The 27,354-nt window shown below is 43.1% G+C and overlaps 1 long non-coding RNA gene across 1 annotated transcript; it reads left to right on the top strand.

Moving 5' to 3' along the window:
• The first annotated feature begins 805 nt into the window (after positions 1 to 805).
• LOC122938128 lies at positions 806 to 7,094 on the top strand. The gene is made up of 4 exons (XR_006389979.1): positions 806 to 876; positions 3,742 to 3,782; positions 3,864 to 3,938; positions 6,018 to 7,094. It is a non-coding gene; the product is annotated as an uncharacterized LOC122938128 (long non-coding RNA).
• Positions 7,095 to 27,354: the final 20,260 nt, after the last annotated feature.

Below are 27,354 nucleotides of genomic sequence, written 5' to 3'. Positions count from 1 at the left end.
AGAGCTGTGTATATATAAAGCATACAGTACAGAGCTGTGTATATATAGAGCATACAGTACAGAGCTGTGTATATATAAAGCATACAGCGCAGAGCTGTGTATATATAAAGCATACAGTACAGAGCTGTGTATATATAGAGCATACAGCGCAGAGTTGGTTGTGTGGAGCAGTACAGATGTATATGTGTGATGTTTGCAGCACATACATCTTCATATTTGGCTTCCATGTACGATTCATTTCTATAGATTTGCAAAAAAAAAACAGACATGACTCTGATGTCTATAGAATAGTGTTTGTAGTGACAGGAGGGAGAATGATGCGGATCACACACGGAGGAGATCTGCATGTTGCAGGTTTGTGGAGCGCAGTTCGGACACCGTCTTATGGAGGAGCCTCAGGATGGGTTCAGATCACGTTTTTTGTCCCACATTTAACAAAAATGGTAGAAAAGAAAATGCATTTAAAATTGTAGAACAATAGTATAGATTAAATGGATTTTTTTCTTTTTACATTGGATCACTCTGGTGACGGCTGCCACTGTATGTGAGACAAAAGCCTGATGTGAATACAGCCTTACCTCATCAGGATGGATCAGACTCCGCCCACACATGGTCACATGGTCATGACATCACCAAAGGTCCTTTAGCCCTTGTTGGCTTTAGCACAGAGTAGATGCTAGAGTGGAGTTGTTAGAAGGAGGTCTGTGATGTCACTGGTCACATGCTCCTTCATGGTCACATGACCAAATGTGGGAAGTGCTTACAACCCCAGACTGCAGGAGCTTGTGGAAGGAGGAGGGGCTGTGTGTCTGCGAGCAGCCCAGTGAGGTAGGATGAGCTGCAGTCCTGGAGGACACAGAGCTTCACGGGGAGCAGGTGAGGGGCAGCATATGGAGCTCATATATCAGGGGGCAGCACTCAGCGGCAGCGGGGTTCAAGTGCAGTGGAATCTGGTGCAATTACGGGGGTTTATAGTACAGATCCGGGTGTATGCTGAGGGCCATGAGGGGGCAGATCTGTGAGGGGGGGCGATGTGGTGTATTCTGGGGACATGAGGGGGCAGATCTGGGGGAGGGGCTTTATGGGGTGTAAATCTGTGAGGAGGGGGCCATGAGGGTGCAGATCTGTGTGGGGGCTTTATGGGGTGTAAATCTGTGAGGAGGAGGTGTGTGGTGTATTTTGGGGACATGAGGGCGTAAATCTTTGGTAATGGTCTTCATGGGAAGTAAGTTGTGATGTCAGTGGTCACATGACTTCACTGCTACTCACATGTTGGGGAGAGCTATGGGTAGCGGGAACCGTTTGCTGGAGAGGCATGCGCAGCAGTCAGGGGGTGCAGGGTGCAGACTATGGGGTGTATATCTTATGTCAGGTCTGTGTGAGAGAAGGGTTACATGGGGAGAATTATGTGTTTTGTAGGACACCTGATCAGACAGTAATACTTGGGGGAGCAGTCTAGCTAGATGGGGTGAACTGGGGTGCAGTACCTGGTCTCGGGACATATGCGGTCAGCAGGGAGTGTTGTGTGGAAGCCATTAAGATCAGACAAGGAGATCATGGGTGTAAGAGTGAGGTCAAATGTGGAGGAGTCCAGGCTCTGTGGGGGCAGTGTGTTTGTGTGGGGATAAAAGGTCAGTGGGGGCTACTGTGTGTGGGACCCATGCAGATCAAACAAGGGGTTCTCATGCATTTATTTCAATGGGTCAGCAAAAAATGGGGACAGCACACCGTGTGCTGTCCACATCAGTATGTCCGTTCCGTAGCCCCGCCAAAAATAGAACATGTCCTATTCTAGTCCATTTTAGGCACTGTAACAATGGATCCGAAAAAAAAAAAAACTGATGGCATATGGATGTCAGTTTTTTTTTTTTTTTTTTTTGCTGACCGCAAAGCACATACGGTCGTGTGCATGTAGCCTTAGTTGGGGATTTATCAGGGTTAGCGCTCTAGTTTTAGGGTAGTTTTTTCCACCTTTGTTTTTCTGATGAATTGATAGGCATGACGGTGGAGCAAACAAATTTATATGCTAATCAATTTTTAGCCGCTCACCCCAACTCATACTGTGCAAGACCCCTTCGGTGGACTCCTACAACCCCTGTGGAAATGAAAAAATGTTGGGGTCTAATACTTAATATGGGGATAATAAAAAAAAAAAAATCACTACTGTCATATTGGAGTAATGGCCTTTTACATCACGCACCAATATACCGCACCATTATGCCCAGGGCCCGATTCAAAGTTCTCCTGAAATTTTTACATTATAAGGCCTCCTGCACACGACCGTAGGTGTCCTGTTGCCGTTTTGCGAATCCGCAATACACTGGCACCGCTCCGTGTGCATTCTGCATCACGAATGCGGACCCATTCACTTCAATGGGTCCGCAAATCCGGAGATGCGGAATGGTGCAGAACGGAACACTACGGAAGCACTTCGGAGTGCTTCCGTGGGGTTTCGTCCCGTACTTCTGTTTCGCAAAAAGATAGAACATGTCCTATCTTTTTGAGGAACAGGTGGATCGCGAACCCATTTAAGTGAATGGGTTCCGCGATCGGCTGCCCCAGGGTCGGTGTTCGTGCATTGCGGCCCGCAGCACGCCCACAAGGCACACACCATATAAAGCTTTTACACACACACACATATATTTCGTAGGATACCGAATAAATCAGCTGTTGCTTATCAGTACACTGAAATTTACAGTGTGCACATACAGCAGTTCACGACCACATGTGAAGTGAAGACTATTTATTGCTAATTGATCATGTTTTATATAAATATTTGCACTTTGTAATTAACTTGGCTTGAGAAAGGTTCTCATTAAATATGTACGTATATATATATATATGATGCAATAAATATATGAAATATATGTAAAAATAAAAACAAAATATATATAAATTATATATAAAAATATGTATATAGATCAATATTTATAATTATAAATACATATCAGTATAGAGCTATATGTGTGTGTGTGTATATAGATAGATATCTTAATATGTAAATCTCTATATATATATATATATATATATATATATATATATATATATATATATATATATATTATAAAAATATATATTTTATTATAATTATGTGTGCTCATTCACACGACTTTATGGTCGACAATGCACGGGTACACGGGTACCGGATTTATGAATCCCGTATTGCGTCATGGACTCATTCTCTTGAATGGTTTCAAGATAGGACATGTCCTATGTTTTGCCATATTTTGCTTCTCCATCACCCTAGCATAGTTGCTGTTAGGCGGGGACCTGTGGAGGTTGCTGTTAGGCGGGGACCTGTGGAGGTTGCTGTTAGGCGGGGACCTGTGGAGGTTGCTGTTAGGCGGGGACCTGTGGAGGTTGCTGTTAGGCGGGGACCTGTGGAGGTTGCTGTTAGGCGGGGACCTGTGGAGGTTGCTGTTAGGCGGGGACCTGTGGAGGTTGCTGTTAGGCGGGGACCTGTGGAGGTTGCTGTTAGGCGGGGACCTGTGGAGGTTGCTGTTGTCTTAGTACTCTTACGCAGATGTGAAACTATATAATGCGGGGACCTGTGGAGGTTGCTGTTAGGCGGGGACCTGTGGAGGTTGCTGTTAGGCGGGGACCTGTGGAGGTCGCTGTTAGGCGATTATGTATTGATGAAGTCTTAGTTTTGGATTGACAGTTTACTGTCAGCTCACTTACATTGTAATTCACCAATTATAATTATTTTTTTAAAGTTTATATTCTACAATATATTCTTAGGCGCTGATTGACTTAAACTACATCTTATCTGTATTAAACAGGTAAATAAACAAATTATTCATCATTTACACACTTAACATTTTCAAGAACTACAGTGTTTAATTTATACCTTCCTTTTCTAGGTCTTTTGTAGTGCGATTAGAAGACATTTAGATCCTACAATTTACAACCTACTTTGTGGCATTCTTGTAATTTGGGTGAGTAAAAAAAACAAACTGTTCTATTAGTTAAAATATACCTACTTTTGTGTCCATCAAGTCAAAGCTGACGAAGTGTACTTCAATCTAAATATCTGGAACGATTTGAGACGCCGCAAAGCTAAAATTCCAAAACCTTAGCGGGCACAAATTGATTTTCTATGAAATCGCGTTAAAAATTAATAAAAAAATCATAATTACAACGTCCATTTGAGTGCGAAGAGGCTGCAGCGGCCTTCTTGCCAGAAGATCCGTGACAAAATCTCATGCGCAGAGACGTATGATGTCAACACACGATGTGCGAAATTTGGCCCTGGTTCTTCGAGCAAGGTGGCCAATGAGGCAAGTACAATTTCATACATGCTTTAATATGAATCTCAGATACTGTGATCAGCTATTACTGTGGCATCTGAGTGGTTCAATTATGGTGGTAGGCACAATTGGCATTCCCTGTCAGTGTACCCACTAGGGTTGTTGCGGGTATCGAAATTTCAATACCCAATCTATACTTTTGTCCCGGTATCGATACAATACCGGGATTTTCATTTTTTCCGATACTGGCCTGCGCAACTGTGCAGTCTAGTATCACAGAACATGAGCGCGCTGCCGTCAGCGCGCTCATGTTCCCTCAGCAGCACGGGGAGAAGGAAGCAGTCTCTCCCTCCCCCTGTGCCGCTGCCACCAATGGGGAGAGAGGGGCGGAGGAGGGGAGGAATAATCCCGGGGCGCCGCTCTACATGTCAAACTGACAAACGCACATGCAGCAGGTAAGCTTGTTTCTTAGTTAAGCATCTGCCAAAAGTATATTGTTATTGCCTGAAACCAGTGGCCTCGTTGCGATGACCCTGATTGATCATGGATTTACTACAGAAGTCTGGTTTATCAAATTACCTACCATTTTAATTTACCCGATGAAAGCTTGTGTTAACCTTTCAGCAGACGTAAAAATCCTGATTTGCCCAACGCAGATTGTCGTGTAATCGTGCTATTTTGCCAGCAAACAACGATTCTGTATGGGAGCGAGCACTGGCATAAGCGATCTCTGCTCATACTGTGTAGGACAGGCATGCTCAACCTGCGGCCCTCCAGCTGTTGTAAAACTACAACTCCCAGCATGCCCGAAAACAGCTATGAGCCTACAGCAGGGCATGGTGGGAGTTGTAGTTTTACTGGAGGGCCGCAGGTTGAGCATCCCTGGTGTAGGAGATCGCTGCATGTAAATGGAGCTTTCTCCTCTAGTGAGGAGCTGAGAATTGCCAGGATGGAACGCTTCTTTCAAGACAATCGCCTGCTTCTTCAGCACGTCTAAATCTAAGCCCCAGAGTGTTAATTATTATTAGCATTTGCCAGAAATAAAGAAGGTCGATGGCCTGGACAGCTACCAGGACATTAAATCACTGGTACATTTTCAAAATTAGGGCTGTGGTGTGAACACCCTAGACCAGGCATGGCCAACCTGTGGCTCTCCAGCTACAATTCCCACCATGTCCTGCTGTAGGCTGATAGCTGTTGGCAGTCTGGGCATGCTGGGAGTTGTAGTTTTGTAACATCTGGAGAGCCTCAGGTTGGCCATCCCTGCCCTAGACTAACAATGGCCGTCAGTGTGGACTGGGAACTAAAAGTGACCCTGGAAATATTGTTAAAAGTGGTCCCATGTTGCTGGTGGGTGAAAATGACAGAAGATGGGGCCACAGAAGTAGGCAGGGCCAGCAATACCATAGTGCAGAGCAGTATACCACCCCAGCTGAACCAAATACCACAATATACTTCCACCTTGCAATACAGTATTCAACTGTATTGCTGTCCTGTGGATGTTGATACAGTTGAATTCAGGAGGGCACTGCGGCTGCTGGCCAGGTGCGTAAGAGAGAATTGGAACATTATGTACCTGGCTGGCAGCCGTGAGGAGGGCTTGGGTGGCCCTCCTCGGCATCGGCCCAACAGGAAATTTCCCTGTAGGGTCTATGGCCAATCCGCCCCTGTTGGTAGAAATATTGCGTTATGATTGTGCCTGCTGTCATTTACACTTCATGTAGTTCCGAAGAGTCCTAATATTATTTTGTACAAATTTTCACACAGGGGGAAAAAAAGGAAGAAACTATGCCGTCCTGCATCGTGTCCAAGTGTCATAGCAAATCTGGCCGTAAAGGACAAAGTCCAAACATCATTATGCATACTTTTCCGCATGATGTAGAGCGAGTCGTATTGTGGCTGTCACAAACAGGACAAACTTTTAAAGACATTCGTGCGGTGGCTCGCAAAATAACCGACGGTTATAAATCAAACAAGTATGTCATTTGTTCCGAACACTTTGCTTTTGATTGTTATCGAGTGGCTCACTATGGAAAAGTATTGAACCGTGACGCTATTCCTACAATATTTCCAGCCGTGCTGGCCGGAGAGTCCGTTATAGAGGAGAGTCTGAAAAAACCAACTAGTCACTCTAGATTAAGAGTTCGTGAAGTAGACTTGCCTACAACAAGCATTACTCCATGTGAATCCTATCAATTTGAAATTGTCAAACCGGGTATGTTCAGTGTAGCTACACAAACGGAATATAATTTAACAAATTGCAGTTTGAATTTTGTCGCAACGTCACAATCAATAATTAAAGTGGAAGTGCCATAACAAAGAGAAGGTAGCTCAGCAGACCTGATGATGTCTACACCTTTACATCTAGGGGTAAGGAGAGTTCTGCTAAGTAGTCCTGATGTTTCCTCACCCCCAACTAAAAAAAACAGAACATTGGTTCCGAAGGAATATGTCCGTTATCACCAATTCTCCCAGACAACATCCAAAGTTTTGCCTTGCCTGACGAGTCAGTATCCACTGAGCTTGAAGAAAGTGGAGATAACCAATCTCTCTATGTCCCAGAAAAGAGCAGTTTGTAAGTGTCAGATCAATATCTGTGTGCGTCTCTTTTGGAAGAAGAAACTCTGTCTTCCAATCAATGCTTTCAATCCTTGTGCGTTGAAAACTTAGTTAATGAAGAATAATTATTGGTGTTTGAGAGTTTCCTCGAACAACTGTTCACAAATTTTAAAGGTTTTCTGTCATCAGAAATAACGTTCTGTAGCTGACTGACATTAGCGATGTGCTAATGTCAGCAGTACATAACCGTATGCTTTATAACTCCCTGCCTGCCACCGTTCTCATGCTAATGAGCCTCTAGGTGCTACGGGGGCGTTGCTTCAGCACCTAGAGGCTCGGTCTACTCACCCTTTGGCACTAACGCAGGATCGTGGTCCGGAGGCGGCTGTCTCAGGCAGAGTCACGCATCTATGCGTCATCACGCGAGACTTCCTGTGAACGCGTGCGCTCACAGGATCGGAAGGTAAGCGAGTGGATCTACAGCCTGCCAGCGGCGATCGTTCGCTGGCAGGCTGTAGATGCGATTTTATTTATTTATTTATTTTTTAACCTCTAACAGGTATATTAGACGCTGTTTTGATAACAGCGTCTAATATACCTTCTACCTGGTCCTCTGGTGGTCCCTTTTGCTTGGATCGACCACCAGAGGACACAGGCAGCTCTGTAATAAGTAGCACCAATCACCACACTACACTACACCCCCCCTGTCACTTATTAACCCCTGATCACCCCCCTGTCATTGATCACCCCCTGTAAGGCTCCATTCAGACGTCCGTATGTGTTTTACGGATCCATGGATCAGATCCGCAAAACACATACGGACGTCTGAATGGAGCCTTACAGGGGGGTGATCAATGACAGGGGGTGATCACCCCATATAGACTCCCTGATCACCCCCCCTGTCATTGATCACCCTCCTGGTAAGGCTCCATTTAGACATTTTTTGGGCACAAGTTAGCGGAGATTGATTATTATTATTTTTTTTTTTCTTACAAAGTCTCATATTCTACTAACTTGTGTAAAAAAAAAAATCTCACATGAAAGATTGAACTTTTTGTCCCAAGTTAGCGGAAAGGGAGACTTTGTGAGAAAAAATAAATAAATAAATCAATTTCCGCTAACTTGTGCCCAAAAAAAAATCTTCTATGAACTTTCCATGCCCCTCATTGAATACTTTGGGATGTCTTCTTTCCAAAATGGGGTCACGTGGGGTATTTATACTGCCCTGGCATTTTAGGGGCCCTAAAGTGTGAGAAGAAGTCTGGGATCCAAATGTCTGAAAATGCCCTCCTAAATGGAATTTGGGCCCCTTTGCGCATCTAGGCTACAAAAAAATGTCACACATGTGGTATCGCCGTACTCAGGAGAAGTTGGGCAATGTGTTTTGGGGTGTCATTTTGCATATACCCATGCTGGGTGAGATAAATATCTCGGTCAAATGCCAACTTTGTATAAAAAAATGGGAAAAGTTGTCTTTTGCCGAGATATTTCTCTCACCCAGCATGGGTATATGTAAAATGACACCCCATAACACATTGCCCAACTTCTCTGAGTACGGCGATACCAGATGTGTGACACTTTTTTGCCGCCTTGGTGGGCAAAGGGGCCCACATTCCAAAGAGCACCTTTAGGATTTCACAGGGCATTTTTTACACATTTTGATTTAAAACTACTTCTCCCACATTAGGACCCCTAAAATGCCAGGGCAGTATAACTACCCCACAAGTGACCCCATTTTGGAAAGAAGACACCCCAAGGTATTTCGTGATGGGCATAGTGAGTTCATGGAAGTTTTTATTTTTTGTCACAAGTTAGTGGAATATGAGACTTTAAGGAAAAATAAAAAAAATCATCATTTTCCGCTAACTTGTGACAAAAAATAAAAACTTCCATGAACTCACTATGCCCATCAGCGAATACCTTAGGGTGTCTACTTTCCGAAATGGGGTCATTTGTGGGGGTTTTCTACTGTCTGGGCATTGTAGAACCTCAGGAAACATGACAGGTGCTCAGAAAGTCAGAGCTGCTTCAAAAAGCGGAAATTCACATTTTTGTACCATAGTTTGTAAACGCTATAACTTTTACCCAAACCATTTTTTTTTTTTAATCAGACATGTAGAACAATAAATTTAGAGAAAAATTTATATATAGATGTCGTTTTTTTTTTTTTTTTTTAATTTACAACTGAAAGTGCAAAAATTTAGTTAAATTTCGATTAATAACAAAAAAAGTAAAAATGTCAGCAGCAATGAAATACCACCAAATGAAAGCTGTATTAGTGAGAAGAAAAGGAGGTAAAATTCATTTGGATGGTAAGTTGTATGACCGAGCGATAAACGGTGAAAGTAGTGTAGTGCAGAATTGTAAAAAGTGGTCTGGTCATTAAGGGTGTTTAAGCTAGGGGGGCTGAGGTAGTTAAGGGTACTTGTTCTGCTGGGGCTGAGGTGATAATCCATAATCACTGATATTTTTTTTTTCCCTCACATGCCCCATATTTAAGAAGATTCTGTCCATAGCAACCATTCTTCACCAGACTTCATTCTGCTAAGCCCGCCTTCCCTCACTACCCATAATGCATTGTGCTAATCTCGGGAACGCGCTGCCTCAACTCAACCATTCGGAGTTGTCCACAATTCAACATGCCATTTTCCTCCTGAGAGCCCATACATTTTAGAAAGTGGCTGTATTGCTGCACGTCATTTCAGCCTGGACACCCAAAAAGATCTCCCTCCCTCTATTATGAGGAATCCGGACGCTGCCATAGCAGTGCAGCATCGGGAGAGCTTCCTCACTGTTGACCCCTTCTGTATGTTACAGCTGAAAATCTAAACCGCTCGGCCATCCTGTTCACTTGCAGGGTAGAGGAGGGGTGGGGGGATGGACTGCCTCCCTGTCTGAAATAACAATTTTCTCCGCCTCAGCCATCCTGAAGGAGAGATCGGGGCACAGAAACACAGCAGCACGGCCCTATCTCCTCAACACTCACTGAGGGGATCGGAGCCACGCTGCGGAACGTCAGTGCAGGGGTTTATGTATATTTCCTGGTGTAATGCTTAGTAGAACGTGATTTACAGCTCTCTATGCAGTAAGTAACTTCCAGGTTCAGACGGGAGCGAGCACGCAGGGTGCGGGACTGCCCACTTCTACGTCCTCCGTATGAAGAAGCTGGGAGACAGAGGACACCTAACAACACTCTTTTAGCGGCAAGGCTAAAATACCAGAAGGATTTACATGGTAATTTAATACCTAACCAAAAGTATAAACTAGGGCACTAATGTAAACGTAATAAGACAAATCCAATTATATATAAAAAATAAATAAAAAAAGGTTATCCTTTAAAGAAAAGACTTCAGTCTGCCTCAATTAAAATTCTATAAAGAAATAACTCCATGGATTAAAAAGAAATCCTACATTTTGTTGGTGGCGTATCCAAATTTGTAACAACTCTCCAGAACTACTGACAGAAAAATGGCTCTCTACTGCTTCATATTACAAACCAGCACAAATGGGATGGCGATCTGTACTCTGAATGCACAGACCACTTGAAGACATTGAAAGAGAAGTATTATGGCTAAAATGCGAAACTCCGCCATACACAAAGATTGAAGAAATTGTCAACAGCAAGCAGATAAGTGACCTGCCTCATCTCGCACATAATTGTCACACAGGAGACAGAAGACCTCGAGAGCTTCCACAGACTGGCTTTAAAATACCGAAGGAAGCGTATTCACTTTGGGATTGATGGCATGGAAGCACGAACCAAGCTGGCCGCACTAATACACAATGATAATGTTGGCCGTGAGAGAGCATTAGTCAATGTGGCCAATAAAAATACAGAGGCACAGGGAACTGTTCGTACTGAAAATACCAAAAGGCAAAGGTAGATGGATCGTTCATAATGTTTACGAGAAAGTAAATGTGGACTAACTAGAAAATCTTACAATTGATGTTCTCAAACTTGTAAAAGGTGAACTCTCTAGTGGTTGGTTGTCACGAACACCTTCTTTACCTCCTGAATCTAGAGCGCCCTTGTAAGGATGACCTAAAAAGACAACTGCTAACTCGTTTTAGATGCAGGGCAGTGGCAGACAACCGGCAAATTTTGTATTTCTCATAAAAAGGTCCATTTTGGAATAAAAATATTGGACAGATATTGTACTGCTTTTTGTCTTTAAAGTCATAGTTTTGATGATCATGATAGCTCGCGTTCTGGCTAAGAAGTTGTTACTATTGTTTACATGGAGAAAAAAGTCTAAAATTGTTTAAATAGCATTAAAATATATATTTTTGTGGTCATTAGTATGTATTTTCTTTATTTGTTATTTCAGTTGTGTTTAATTCTGGTGAATGTTTACTTCTTAACATGTTATTTAAAAGCTTTATGTGGTGAGAAACCTTGTAATTAAACAAGCCAGTGTAAGACATCTGTTAAAGAGTCTTTCATTTATTTATTTTGCTAATGTGTAGGGACAGGGAACATTTTTGTAATATATTTTATTTAGTACTAAAAAAAATGGGGCTGAAATGTCCCTTAGCAGCGCCCTCACAGCCTTGTGGGCACAGGAGCCTTAAGTGTTACATGTACATAGTGTTATATATACATTTCCCCTAGTATTTAATATAATCTACAGTATGTTTATACTCCCTGACCAGTGCTGTCAGTGAGCCTCCCCCCTACACTCCAGGATGACTAATGAACTAGCCGCCGGGAGCGATGCCTGTTTGAGCGGTAAGCGCTGACTACCGGCAGTACAGGAAGGCAGGGGGAAGCTCTTATATAGTATATAGGGACATAGACGTCCTATTATACTGTATAGCAGCTCTCCCTGCCGCCCTGCACTGCCTGTAGTGAGCGCTTAGCGCTCACATAGCGGCTTTAGCGCTTACTGGAGCACCATGATCTCAATAAACCTATATAATACTAGGGAGACACAAAATAGTGTACATATAGTAAATCTCTTACAAATGGGGCATATATATAATTAAATATAGTCGAGCTCGAGCATCGCTATGCTTGGCACATTGCAGTGCTCGCCCGAATACTGCGGGTGCTTGAGTACAATTTAATACAATGAAAGTCAATGGGAGACCCGAGCATCAAGCCAGGCACCCCCTGCTCTGAAGAAGAGAGGGTGTCTGGGTCTCAAAAAAAGGTTAGAAATTGATGGAAACCCCAAAATGGTTTGGAAACGGCATTAAGAGGATGACTGGATGTGTCTTGGACTCCTATTATCTATGACATACAATAGACAACCACACAAAGGCTATATGCCAAAAGCCAGGTATGTGGAAGCCAACAATCTATCCATGAGACAGATAACAGCATACCTTACAATGGCAGCCTTGTGCACTATGAGACATTCCAAACCAGCTCTCATCTGACTGAGAGCCTGTTGGATGGCTTGGGTGGACCTGCGCACCTAGATCAATATCATTACGGTGACAAATAGCCATCCTCTTAATGCTGTTTCCAAACCATTTTGATGGGGTTTCCATCAATTTCTAACCTTTTTTTGTGAACCAGACACCCTCTTCTCTTCCAAGCAGGGGGTGCCTGGGGTTCTCCCATTGACTTCCATTATGCTCGGGTGCTCATTAGAGCACTCGAGCATACCGATGTGTTCTGCCAGAGCACACAAGCACTTTGGTACTCAATCAACACTAGTCCTAAAATTGATGTTTCCCTTTCCAAATTGGCGAAAGGTACATCATTGCCATTTGAGGATATGGGGTCTCTTCGTCTCTTGGGACGCAGCCACATCACTTATTAAACCCAATATTGCAGCCACCTCGGTAGCTAGGTCCCTGAAAAGCTGGTTGATGGATTTAGAAAACGTGTTAAAATCTAATACACCATATGAAAATTTTGAAGACTCCTTCCCACTGCTGTTAAAAGCAGTAGATTTCTTATCTGATACTATGGCGGACTCAGTCAGGCTTGCCGCTAGGATGACTGCTCTGGCCAATAGCTCTAGAAGAGCGCTATAGCTAAAGTCGTGGTCGGGGGATATTAGCTCTAAAGCTAGGTTATGTAATATTCCCTTCTACAGTAAGCTACTCTTTGGAAAGATTTAGAAAAAATTCTGAAAAGGCTTCTGACTCAAAGAAAAGTTTCTGAGAAGATAAAAAGAAGAGAAAAACTCAATTTTTTTCATTTAAAAAAAAATAATCATTTCAAAATAAAAAAAGGAAAACAGATGGTTGGAGATCTACCAAACAAAATAAAGGAACAGGATTTTTATTCAACTCTCGTGATAACGACTCCTCCAACAAATTACGCCAGAGATCCGGTGGGGGGAAGGTTGAGAAAGTTTGTGGAATCCTGGGAAAAATGTTCTCCAAACCCTTGGTTGATAAATATTCTTTGTCAGGGTTACAGGATTCCCTTTCTCAATGTTCCTCCCACAACCTTTATCACTCCAGTCCAAAGCTCAGGATCTCTTCAACTTTGTCTGGAGCAGGGGTCTCTGGACTTAGTCCAGATGGAAGTTCTGGTACCAGTACCGATAAACCAAATCAGTCTGGGTTACTACTCCACGGTATTCATGGTATCAAAACCCAGCGGGAAAATGTGTTTAATCATAAATCTAAAAAAATTAAACAAGTTAATAAAATACGAAAAGTTCAAAATGGAGTCTATCAAATCCAAGGTCAATGTTTTGCAGGAAGATGTCTTTTTAGCATCACTAGACCTAAAAGATGCATATTTCCATGTACCCATTCATCAGAATTCCCAACAATACCTAAGAATAGCGGTATGGATTCAAGGTCAGTTAAAACACTTTCACTTTCAGGCCCTTCCCTTCGGTAGAACAACAGCGCCCAGACACTTTACAAAAATTAACGCCTCTGAGGAAAGAGAATGTCCTAGTACTACCATATTTGGACGATATTTTAATAGTAGGCGATTCCAAAACGGACCTCGAAAACAACCTATTAAAAACCAGAGACATTGAGGGACCTGGGGTGGATTTTAAATTGGGTGAAATCTCAGATTCTTCCAACGCAAAAGATTGTGTTCCTGGGCGTACTTATAGATTCAGTCAATCAGATGTGTTTTCTGCCAGAAAACAAGATACAGAAGATTCAATCCCAAAAGAAGTTTCAGGGGGAAATCCCATACTATCCGCCAAACTATGGCCCTCATCGGAACCCTAACAGCATGTATCCCAGCGGTAAGTTGGGCCCAACTACACTCCTGACCCCTTCAGAGACTCATGTTACAACATTGGGATAAAACTCAAGAATCATTAGACAAGCTGATTATAATCCCAGAGGATATCTTATCATCCCTGAAATGTTGGGAAATGAGACACAATTTACAGACAGGAGTTCCTTGGGTTGTGAGGAATCTGTTAATTCTCACTACCGACACCAGTCTCTGGGGTTGGGGGCTCATCTACTGAGTATGTCAGCCCAAGGGGAATGGTCTCAGACCCAGAGGAGACAGTCATCAAATTACCGGGAGCTACGAGCAGTTTGGGAAGCTCTGTTGTATTTCTCATTGAGGGGTTCCAACCTACAGGTCAGATCAAACAACAAAACAGTTATGGCATACATAAACCATCAGGGGGGAACAAACAGCAAAATCTTACACTCCCTAACAGCAGGATTTTCTTCTGGGTGGAAAATGTCAATCTGTCAGCAGTTTTTCTAAAAGGGACACAAAATACCAGAGCCAAAAATTGGATCCAGGAGAGTGGAGTCTAAAAAAGGAGATATTCAACACTCTATTCCAGAGATGGGGTCCTCCACAAATAGATATACTTGCAAACAAAAACAATGCAAAGTTGCCAATTTACTTCTCCCTTGATCCAAGGGACAAAGAGAGTGCAGGAAAAGACGCTCTTGTGATTCGGTGGAATTTTCATTTAGCTTATTGCTTCCCACCACTGCCTCTAATTCCGAGACTCCTAAGAAAAATAAGAGAGGACAGAGCGAATGTAATTCTGATAGTACCAAACTGGCTGAGGAGGTCTTGGTATCCTCTTCTGTCAAAGATGACCAACCAAAAACCCTGGTTTCTACCGTGGTCCCAAGACCTTCTAACGCAAGGCCCGGTTTCCCATCCCAAGGCAGAAAGTTTACACCTGACCGCCTGGATCCTGAGAGGTTAATTTTAAAATCTAAGGGGCTATCTGACTCTGTAGTCAACACCATGTTAGCCAGCAAGAAAAGAGTGACTAGTGGAATCTACCAGAAAATCTGGAAAAAATACATTTCTTGGTGTTCTGAGAATCCTTCAGTTAAAGTGGGTAATATTCCCTCAATTTTAGATTTTTTTACAAGAAGGATTTAACAAAAGGTTAAAACCCAGCTCCCTAAGAGTACAGATTTCGACCTTGACCGCTTCTTTGGACGAAAGGTTGGCCTCTAACCCATGGATCATACGATTCATGAAGGGTGCAGACAGACTTAGACCTAAAATAAAAACGCTAGTTGCTCCTTGGTTCTTTCAGGGCTCACTAATCCCCCAATTTGAACCTTTTGGAGGTAGTGAACATTAAATACTTGACACTCAAGACAGTATTTCTTGTTGCAATTACTTCAGCTCACAGGATTAACGAAATGCAAGCTTTTTCTGTTAGAGAACCCTTCTTAACTGTTAGAGATGACAGAATTATCTTGAGGTTTGATAACACTTTTTTTTTTTACCCAAGGTAGTCTCAGATTTTCACAGGATGGAGGAAGGTTATCCTTCCCTCATTTTGTGAAAACCCCAAGTCTGAAGTGGAAAAAGTTTTCCACAGTTTGGACGTCAAAAGATGTGTTTTGAAATATTTATCGGATACTAAGTCCTGGAGAAAATCCAATAACCTCTTCATTCAGTTTCTAGGGGTTAGGGAAGGTTTAAAGGCTTTTAAACTTTTTTAAAGGCTTTTTAAACCAAGCATTGCGCGTTGGCTAAAGTCGGCCATTTGTGAAGCCTACAGCGTAATGGGGAAGTAACCTCCCGCTAATCTGAAAGCCCATTCTACCAGGGCAGTATCGACATCCTGGGCGGAAAAGGCATCTGCCTCTTTAGATCAAATATGTAAGACTGCAACCTGGACCAATCCCCATACTTTTGTCAAACACTACAGGGTGGATATTGATGCTAGGAGGGACCTCTTATACGGGAGAAAGGTTCTTCAAGCGGTTGTCCCACCCTAAGTTATTTATCTGTTAGTTCTCAAAATAAGGTGCCGTCATGGAGGTGAGGGGAAAAACTGAATTAGTCTTACCGGTAATTCTCTTTTCACAAAGCCTCCATGACAACACCGCTCATATTCCCACCCAAAAAAAAAAAAAACAACCTTAATTATGAAATACAATAATAAGGATTAGTGTGTGTGTATGTATGTATGTATGTATGTGTGTGTGTGTGTATATATATATATATATATATATATATATATGTATATGTTATGAAATTTAATATGTATAACCTAGTTGACTTTTGTTCAAATTTTTTAACTTAAGGAATGGAAGTTCTGTGGTGTGAGTGTTGAAATTTAGGGCATGTCAAGTCCAGAAGACACTGAGGATGGCAAGGAGGTGGGCCCTTTTTGAAGCTTCCTGTCCCTGCCTGGTAGGAGGAGGATAGTCTCAAAGTAAGGTACCGTCATGGAGGCTTCGTGAAAAGGGAATTATTGTTTTTCCCACAGTAGCTCCAGATTCTGTGAGGAAAAGGACCTTTGATGATGTCACTACGCTCATCACATGGTCATTCACATGATCCATCACCATGGCGATGGATCATGTGATGAGCGTAGTGACGTCATCAAAGGTCCTTTTCCTCACAGATGAAGACAGAAGAGATGCCGGCTGCACGAACAAGTGGATTAAGGTGAGTTAAATTATTTTTATTTATTTTTTAACCACTCCAGCCCTATTGTACTATGCATTCTGTATTCAGAATGCTATTATTTTCCTTTATAACCATGTTATAAGGGGAAATAATAATGATCGGGTCCCCATCCCGATAGTCTCCTAGCAACCGTGTGTGAAAATTTTCACGCAACCCCATTCATTTCTATGGGGCCCGCGTTACGTGAAAAACGCACAAAGAGGAGCATGCTGCAATTTAACGCAACGCACAAGTGATGCAGTGAAAATCACAGCTCATGTGCACAGCCCCATAGAAATGAATGGGGCCGGATTCAGTGCGGTTGCATTGTGTTCATCTCACGCATTGCACCCGCGCGGAAATCTCGCCTGTGTGAAAGGGGCCTAAGCGCTGCACGCACTTGAGAGCTGTGTTCCTGCACTAACAGCCTGAACCAGCAGGAGCGCCAATCCAGGCTGTTTAACCTCTTATATGCCACAAGCAATGGCGCTTGCCACATGTAAGCGGTTACAGAGGGAGTGGACTCCCTTTGTTTCCCATTGGGCCCCGCAAATGAGTGCTGATGTGTGTACAGTATATTCAGGCCAGGACCTAGTATAGCCCCCAAGCCAATCTTGAGTGTTCCATAGCAAGCTGCACCTCTCTGTAGAGCATTGACATTAAAATACAATTCTCTATAGGAATAGTGGGGAGATTTATCAAACTGGTGTACAGTAGAACTGGCTTAGTTACCCATTGCAACCAATCAGATTCCACCTTTAATTTTCCAAAGGAGCTGTGAAAAATGAAAGGCGGAATCTGATTGGTTGCTATGGGCAACTAAGCCAGTTCTACTTTACACCAGTTTGATAACTCCACGCAGAAAAGAGTGCACATAAGGGGGAGACTAACAAGATTGCATTGTGAAATCTGGGCATTTGTCACCGTAAGGCTGTCATGTAATAAAATCTAGGTATATACACAAAATTAACATACAGAGGTGGACTAGGATGTTACTGGCCCTGGAAGAGCACCACACAGTAGGAAGAGCATTGGATCTCAGGAGCAGTGCGCAGGTAGGAGAGGTAAGTTGATGTTTTTTTTTTTTCTTCTCTCAGATCTGAGGTCTGATTAACATGGGGGTCTTATAAATATTGGGGGTCTGAATAGAGGTCTTTTTAACATTATTCAATTCTATTTCCATCCTGAGGGCAGTGATACAGTTGAATTCAGGGCGGTAGCAGTGGCCTCTGGCCAGGCACATAAGTACCTGATGCTCCCAGTGTTAAAGGGGTTGTCTAATCATAGACCATGGAGGCATATCTCTAGGATATGCCCCCATTGTCTTACAGGTGTGGGTCCCGCACCTATTTAGAGAATGGAGCCCTGAAAGTGAAGGAGGGCGCACTGCGCGTGCGCAGCCACCCTCTATTCATTTTCTATTGGACCAACGAAAATAGCCAAACACTGGCTCTGCTATTTAAGTCGAGCCCATAGATGTGAATGGGAGCATTGGCCGGTGATGCATTGTGCGCTCTCATTTGCTTCTATGGGGAGCCGGCTTGGTAGTGGCCGGACCAGAGTCCTCCAGCCACCACCTTGCGGGGCTCCGTTCCCGTTCCCAGCTGTGGGACCCGCACCTATAAGACAATAGAGGCATATACTAGCGATATGTCCCCATTGTCTATCATGAGACAACCCCTTAATGCTGGAAGGGTCAGGTCATTGCGTATCCGCAGCTGCGGACAGGACTAGACATTTCTGTTGGGGTGTCGGGCCGGTGTTTTGCGGATTCGCAGAACACTACGGATGTGTGAATGAACCCTAAATATAAGATTTCACCTCAAAAATAGGACACATTCTATTCTGGCCAGCTCAGGTTATATTAAGGACTCCAGAAGGAGGACCTTATTCTACCAACTGCACAGGGTATATTATAGACTCCAGAAGGAGGACCTTATTCTACCAACTGCACAGGGTATATTATAGACTCCAGAAGGAGGACCTTATTCTACCAACTCCACAGGGTATATTACAGACTCCAGAAGGAGAACCTTATTCTAACAACTGCTCAGGATATATTAAAGCCTGCAGAAAGAGGACCTCATTCTAGCCACTGAACAAGGTAGATGACTCCTTTTGCCCACTCCATTCCAGCCTGCTCTACACTAAATAGACTAGAGTCTTGTACAGTCGTGGCCAAAAGTTTTGAGAATTACATAAATATTGGGAAAGTTGCTGCTTAAGTTTTTATAATAGCAATTTGCATATACTCCAGAATGTTATGACGAGTGATCAGATGAATTGCATAGTCCTTCTTTGCCATGAAAATTAACTTAATCCCAAAAAAACCTTTCCACTGCATTTCATTGGTGTCATTAAAGGACCTGCTGAGATCATTTCAGTAATCGTCTTGTTAACTCAAGTGAGAATGTTGACAAGCACAAGGCTGGAGATCATTATGTCAGGCTGATTGGGTTAAAATGGCAGACTTGACCTGTTAAAAGGAGGGTGATGCTTGAAATCATTGTTCTTCCATTGTTAACCATGGTGACCTGCAAAGAAACACGTGCAGCCATCATTGCGTTGCATAAAAATGGCTTCACAAGCAAGGATATTGTGACTACTAAGATTGCACCTCAATCAACAATTGATAGGATCATCAAGAACTTCAAGGAAAGAGGTTCAATTCTTGTTAAGAAGGCTTCAGGGCATCCAAGAAAGTCCAGCAAGCGCCAGGATCGTCTCCTAAAGAGGATTCAGCTGTGGGATCGGAGTGCCACCAGTGCAGAGCTTGCTCAGGAATGGCAGCAGGCAGGTGTGAGCGCATCTGCACGCACAGTGAGGCGAAGACTTTTGGAAGATAGCCTGGTGTCAAGAAGGGCAGCAAAGAAGCCACTTCCCTCCAAAAAAACCCATCAGGGACAGATTGATCTTCTGCAGCAAATATGGTGAATGGACTGCTGAGGACTGGGGCAAAGTCATATTCTCCGATGAAGCCTCTTTCCGATTGTTTGGGGCATCAGGAAAAAGGCTTGTCCGGAGAAGAAAAGGTGAGCGCTACCATCAGTCCTGTGTCATGCCAACAGTAAAGCATCCTGAGACCATTCATGTGTGGGGTTGCTTCTCATCCAAGGGAGTGGGCTCACTCACAATTTTGCCCAAAAACACAGCCATGAATAAAGAATGGTACCAAAACACCCTCCAACAGCAACTTCTTCCAACAATCCAACAACAGTTTGGTGAAGAACAATGCATTTTCCAGTGCGATGGAGCACCGTGCCATAAGGCAAAAGTGATAACTAAGTGGCTCGGGGACCAAAACGTTGACATTTTGGGTCTATGGCCTGGAAACTCCCCAGATCTTAATCCCATTGAGAACTTGTGGTCAATCCTCATGAGGCGGGTGGACAAACAAAAACCCACTAATTCTGACAAACTCCAAGAAGTGATTATGAAAGAATGGGTTGCTATCAGTCAGGAATTGGCCCAGAAGTTGATTGAGAGCATGCGCAGTCGAATTGCAGAGGTCCTGAAAAAGAAGGGCCAACACTGCAAATACTGACTCTTTGCATAAATGTCATGTAATTGTCGATAAAAGCCTTTGAAACGTATGAAGTGCGTGTAATTATATTTCACTACATCACAGAAACAACTGAAACAAAGATCTAAAAGCAGTTTAGCAGCAAACTTTGTGAAAACTAATATTTGTGTCATTCTCAAAACGTTTGGCCATGACTGTAGAATCCAGAAGGAGGACTTCATTCTAATGACTGCTGGATCTCCTAACCACTGCACAGGGCAGATTATTCATATCTTCTTTTGCCAACACCATTCTAGCCTGTTCCACACTGAACTCCTTCTAAGGCCTCATGCACATGAACATATATATATATATATATATATATATTTTGCTAAATCAAAGGTTTGCAAAATACGGATACCGTCCATGTTTCATCAGCATTTTTTGCTGACCTGTTGACTTCAATAGGTCAGTGGTTCAAGTATAACACATGTTGTATCTTTTGCAGAACAGAAATATGGATATTTAAAGGACGCAGATTATCCATGTGCTTTCTGCATCTGTATATCTGTTCCCCAAAAAGTTTAAATATGTCTGCAAAATGCATTGTTGATGAGTCTGCAAAAAAATTTGAACGGCACACATCCGTTTATTGTGGTTCTGTGATTTGAAGACTGAAAAACGGATAGAATATGTCCTGAAAATGCAGACTGTGGACCCATCAAAGTCAATGGGTCTGCAAAAAAAATGCGTACGGTTCACATACGTATTTTAAGGTTCTGCACTTGGCGGACAGCAAACTGAACAGGCTTGGTTACTTTTTCCCACTCTATTCTAGTCTGCGCTATACAGACTGCATTAGGGAAGAGGGTAGAAAATGGAAACACAAAAATCGGCCAGGTTATAAAGGGTTAAATGTCACTTTTTTTTATATATTTGTTAAAATCCCTGTATATCATATCTTATAATAAAAATCACAGCAAATACAGGAGGGGCTCCTTTTGCCCACTCCATTGCCAGCCTGCACAGTATAGAACAGACTACATTACTGACTCCAGGAGGAGAACCTCCTTCTAACACCTCCATTGTAGCTGATTCTATAGTGAACAGACTAGATTATGGACTCCAGGAGGAGGACCTCCTTCTCATAACCCCATCCTAGCTGATTGTATAGTGAACAGGCTAGATTACGGACTCCAAGAGGAGGACCTCCTTCTAACAACTCTATAGCTTATATAACTAACTATGCAGAAGGAGGACCTCCTTCTCAAAACCCCATCCTAGCTGATTGTATAGTGAACAGGCTAGATTACGGACTCCAAGAGGAGGACCTCCTTCTCAAAACCCCATCCTAGCTGATTGTATAGTGAACAGGCTAGATTACGGACTCCAAGAGGAGGACCTCCTTCTAAGGCCTCTTTCACATGACCTTATGGCTTTTTCAGTGTTTTGCATTGTTCCGTTTTTTGTTTCCGTTTCTGTTCCGTTTTTCCATATGGCATATACAGGTATACAGTAAGTACATAGAAAAAATTGGGCTGGGCATAACATTTTCAATAGATGTTTCCGCAAAAACGGAACGTTTTTTTGGCGGACCCATTGACTTGAATGGAGACACTGAACGTGATTTGCAGACAATAATAGGAAATTTTTTATCTTTCAACAGAACAGAAAAACTGAAATACGGAAACGGAATGCATACAGAGTACATTCCTTTTTTTGTGGAACCATTGAAATGAATAGTTCTGTATACGGAATGCAAAAAACGTCCCGTAACTATGCAAAAGGAGGACCGCCTTCTAACAACTCTATTCTAGCTGATTCTATAGTGAACAGACTAGATTACTGACTCAAGGACGAGGACCTCCTTCTAACAACCCCTTTCTAGCTGATTCTATAGTGAAGAGGTTACATTACTGTCTCCAGGAGGAGGACCGCCTTCTAACAACCCCTTTCTAGCTGATTCTATAGTGAAGAGGTTACATTACTGTCTCCAGGAGGAGGACCTCCTTCTAACACCTCTGCAGCTTATATTAAAGGGATTCTGTCATGATTTTACCCCTATAACCTAAACCTATGCTCATGTCCGGACTAATAAGAAGAATCCTAAGCTGGCCTTATTAAACTTCACTGTGGCTCTATTTGCCCCAAAAACAGGTTTTTAGAACCTGTCAATCACTTACTTAAGGTGCCCAAGTGGAGGCCCATTAATACAGGGTGCCCGGCCACACCCCCCACCGTCCGGTGCCCAGCACCGCCTTCCCTGTCTTCTGTGCCGCCTTCTACAGCTCAGCGCCGCCTCCGCAATCCTACCCGTCCCTCTGCGAGATCCCGCGCCTGCGCACTAGGCTCAGCCTGATGCGCATGCGCACTTCGCTAAACGAAGCCGCTGCCAGGAGTCCGCGGCGCATCAGGCCGAGCCTAGTGCGCAGGTGCGGGATCTCGCAGAGGGACGGGTAGGATTGCGGAGGCGGCACTGGATTTCTCAGAGGGACGGGTAGGATTGCGGAGGCGGTGCAGAAGACAGGGAAGGTGGAGCTGGGCCCCGGGCAGCTAGGGGTGCGGCCGGGCACCCTGTATTAACTGATCTCCCCTTGGGCACCTTAAGTAAGTGATTGACAGGTTATAAAAACCTGTTTTTTTTGGCAAATAGAGCCACAGTGAAGTTTAATAAGGCCAGCTTAGGATTCTTCTTATTAGTCCGGACATGAGCATATGTTTAGGTTATAGGTAGTGTTGAGCGAACTTGTGTTTTAAGTTCGGCGTCTAAAGTTCGGGTTTGCGTTATCGAAGAATCGCGTTATGGATTCCGCTACCACGGACCATAACGGAATTTAGAATCTATAACGTGATTCTTCGATAACCCAAACTTTAGACGCCGAACTTAAAATACAAGTTCACTCAACACTAGTTATAGGGGTAAAATCTCATGCCAGAATCCCTTTAATGATAATAGAGGAGGACCTTCTTCTAACAACTCCATTGTAGCTGATTCTAGGGAACAGACTAGATTATGGACTCCAGGAGGAGGACCTCCTTCTAACAACTCTATAGCTTATATTACTGATAATAGAGAAGGACCTCCTGCTAACAACTCCATTCTACTATATTACTGACTACAGAGTGTGGACCTCCTCCTAACAATTGCATGTTAGGACCCATGCACTCAAACGTATGCCTTCTGAGACATGGCGTCCATGAGCAGGCCATATGTACCAGATCGGCATTAATCGTTTCCCATGACCATACGAGTCTGGGACAGTAGTCCCGTGGGTAGCCTGACGCGCACAGCATTATAGTAAACTATGAAGCTGTACTCTCTGGGACATATGTCCTGCTCACGGACTGTATGTCTCGGATGGCATATATTCATGGACCCTTATTAGAATAGCGGGTGAAAGAAGGTCCTCCTTCTGGAGTCAGTAATATAAGCTTTAGAGGTGTTAAAAGTAGGTCCTCCTCCTGTAGTCAGTAATCTAGCCTGTACACTACAGAATCCGCTAGAATGGAGTTGTTAGGCCTCCTGCAGACGACCGTATGGTTTTGCGGTCCATTTTAAAAAGATCCATCTTTTTTTTTTTGTTACAGTGGTCTTTCCGTTCCGTTTTGCCGTTTAGTTTCCATTTTTGATCCGTTTTTTTGTGGATCGGAAAGGAATGCATACAATAAAGTTTAAACAGTAAGTACATTAAAAAAAATTGGGCTGGGCAAAAAAAATTCAATATATGGTTCCGCAAAAATGGAACGGATACAGAAGACATACGGATGCATTCAGTTTTTTTTTTTGGTGGAACCATTGACTTGAATGGAGCCACGGAACGTGATTTGCAGGCAAATATAGGATATGTTCTATCTTTGAACGGAACTGAAATACGGAAACGGAATGCATACGGAGTGCCTTCTGTTGTTTTTGCGGACCCATTGAAGTGAATGGTTCTGCATTTGGACTGCAAACAGAACGCAAAAAAAAACGGAATAGAAAAGGAAAAAAAACATTCGTGTGCAAGAGGCCTTAGAAGGAGGTCCTCCTCCTGGAGTCAGTAATCTAGTCTCTTCTATACAGTAGATAAATGAAAGAAAAAGAGGAGGAGGTTAACCACTTCAGCCCCGCTAGCTGAAACCCCCTTAATGACCAGAGCACTTTTTACACTTCTGCACTACACTACTTTCACCGTTTATCGCTCGGTCATGCAACTTACCACCCAAATGAATTTTACCTCCTTTTCTTCTCATTAATAGAGCTTTCATTTGGTGGTATTTCATTGCTGCTGACATTTTTTAACTTTTTTTTGTTATTAAACGAAATTTAACGATTTTTTTGCAAAAAAATGACATTTTTCACTTTCAGTTGTAAAATTTTGCAAAAAAAAAAAACAACATCCATATATAAATTTTTCGCTAAATTTATTGTTCTACATGTCTTTGATAAAAAAAAAAAATGTTTGGGTAAAAGTTATAGCGTTTACAAACTATGGTACAAAAATGTGAATTTCCGCTTTTTGAAGCAGCTCTGACTTTCTGAGCACCTGTCATGTTTCCTGAGGTTCTACAATGCCCAAACAGTACAAACACCCCACAAATGACCCCATTTCGGAAAGTAGACACCCTAAGGTATTCACTGATGGGCAGAGTGAGTTCATAGAACTTTTTATTTTTTGTCACAAGTTAGCGGAAAATGATGATTTATTTTTTATTTTTTTTTATTTTTTTTCTTACAAAGTCTCATATTCCACTAACTTGTGACAAAAAATAAAAAATTCTAGGAACTCGCCATGCCCCTCACGGAATACCCTGAGGTGTCTTCTTTCCAAAATGGGGTCACTTGTGGGGTAGTTATACTGCCCTGGCATTTTAGGGGCCCATATGTGTGAGAAGTAGTTTGCAATCAAAATCTGTAAAAAATTACCTGTGAAATCCGAAAGGTGCACTTTGGAATATGCGCCCCTTTGCCCACCTAGGCTGCAAAAAAGTGTCACACATCTGGTATCGCCGTACTCAGGAGAAGTTGGGGAATGTGTTTTGTGGTGTCATTTTACATATATCCATGCTGGGTGAGATAAATATCTTGGTCAAATGCCAACTTTGTATAAAAAAATTGAAAAAGTTGTCTTTTGCCAACATATTTCTCTCACCCAGCATAGGTATATGTAAAATAGTCATAAATTAAAATCTATATATATAAAAAAGGACGTATGTATGTATGTATGTATGCTCCGCGAAAACTCAAAAACGCAACCATCCATTTCAACTAACACATCCCTTGCTTCCTGGAAAGAAATCTTGCGGGGGGTCTCGGCTCTCTATGACCTGCAGTAGCCAATACAAGCCTGCCAGCCTTTCACTTAAAGGGAGTCTATCACCTAAAATGACCATTATACACCCCAAACATGATGATATCCATTACATTCCCCATTTTATAATCTTACCTTTCATATTGCTGTCCGTCGCCTATTCGCTCTTAAAAACACTTTTATTCCATATGCTAATCGGGTTCTGAAGGTGCCCAGGGGCGGCGTTTATGCGGCCGGTGCCCAGGCTCCACGGCGCTGTTCAAATCAAACCCCTCCCCTTTCACCCCTCTGGCCCGCCCTCGGTTCTTCAGATACCATCCTCCAGTCAATGACCAATCCGGCGCCTGCGCACTCCATTACTCACTAGCGCAGAGGCAGCAGAGCGTTTAATGCGCATGCGCCGGCCCGTACATCCCGATCTAGCCGGCGGAAGTAAACTGCCAAAATATCGGGATGTACGGGCCGGCGCATGCGCATTAAACGCTCTGCTGCCTCTGCCCTAGTGAGTAATGGAGTGCGCAGGCGCCGGATTGGTCATTGACTGGAGGATGGTATCTGAAGAACCGAGGGCGGGCCAGAGGGGTAAAAGAGGAGGGGTTTGATTTGAACAGCGCCGTGGAGCCTGGGCACCGGCCGCATAAACGCCGCCCCTGGGCACCTTCAGAACCCGATTAGCATATGGAATAAAAGTGTTTTTAAGAGCGAATAGGCGACGGACAGCAATATCAAAGGTAAGATTATAAAATGGGGAATGTAATGGATATCATCATGTTTGGGGTGTATAATGGTCATTTTAGGTGAAAGACTCCCTTTAAATCCTGCCATACACATGGTCACATGCACAACTACACTTCTACATGCATGGGGCAGGGGCCACTATTAAACGGACGGGCGCTGTGGAGTTCACTGTTAAAGGGGCGGCCACTGTGAAAGCCACTGTTAAAAGGGCGCTGAGCTTAGACACTCCACCATAGCTCCTCCCATACCCCCTTCCCCTTATCCTACCATTAAATTAGAAACATCACATGACCCACCATGATAGGACAGGAGCTCTCCTACATCACGGGCCTTCCCTAAGCCCGTCCCACTCACTCTACCAATCTCCTGGCTAAATTACCTCCCATCCTTTTCATAACAACGGTCACGTGACCCAACGATGTGATCACATGATTAAGGTCCTTTGCCTACTACAAAGGTCCTATAGAATATACATTAAAAGCCCCGAAAATCTAATTTCATTACATAAAAACATGAGAATAAGTTTATTTGGATTGATTTTTAATAAAACCTTGACATCAGTATGTATAAAAATGCTTTCAATCAAGAGAGTGTATTTCAAATTTGCATGCATTGTCCATGATGAAAAAAACTGTGGGCGGATCCTGAATGCTAATGCCACCCCAGATAGTTTTTTCTATTATATATATCACCCTATGTACTCTATGTGTATACAAATTTTTTTAACCTGAGGAAGGGGGATCTTAATTACCCCGAAACGCGTTGTTTTTATGGCAAGCCTATTTTATTGGAATAAAAAGAAGTTTGAAACTCAATTTTGCCTTGACCGGGTTTTGTAGCACCAAAAAGCAGAATTTCTTCTATTATTTATACTGTTAAAGGGGCGGTCACTGTGAAAGTCACTGTAAAAGGGGCGGTCACTGTTAAAGGAGTGGCCACTGTGAATGTCACCGTTAAAAGGGCAGTCACTGTTAAAAAGGCGGCCACTGTAAAAGTCACTGTTAAAGGGGCGGTCACTGTTAAAGAGCCGGCCACCATGAAAGTCACTGTTAAAGGGGCGGTCACCATGGAAGCCACTGTTAAAGGGGCGGTCCCCGTTAAAGGGGCAACCACCGTGAAAGTCACTGTTAAAGGGGCGGTCACCGTTAAACCGGCGGCCACTGTAAAAGTCACTGTTAAAGGGGC

Source organism: Bufo gargarizans, chromosome 1 (assembly GCF_014858855.1).
Source record: "Bufo gargarizans isolate SCDJY-AF-19 chromosome 1, ASM1485885v1, whole genome shotgun sequence".
Lineage (NCBI taxonomy): Eukaryota > Metazoa > Chordata > Amphibia > Anura > Bufonidae > Bufo > Bufo gargarizans.
This window is presented reverse-complemented; position numbering and strand designations above follow the sequence as displayed.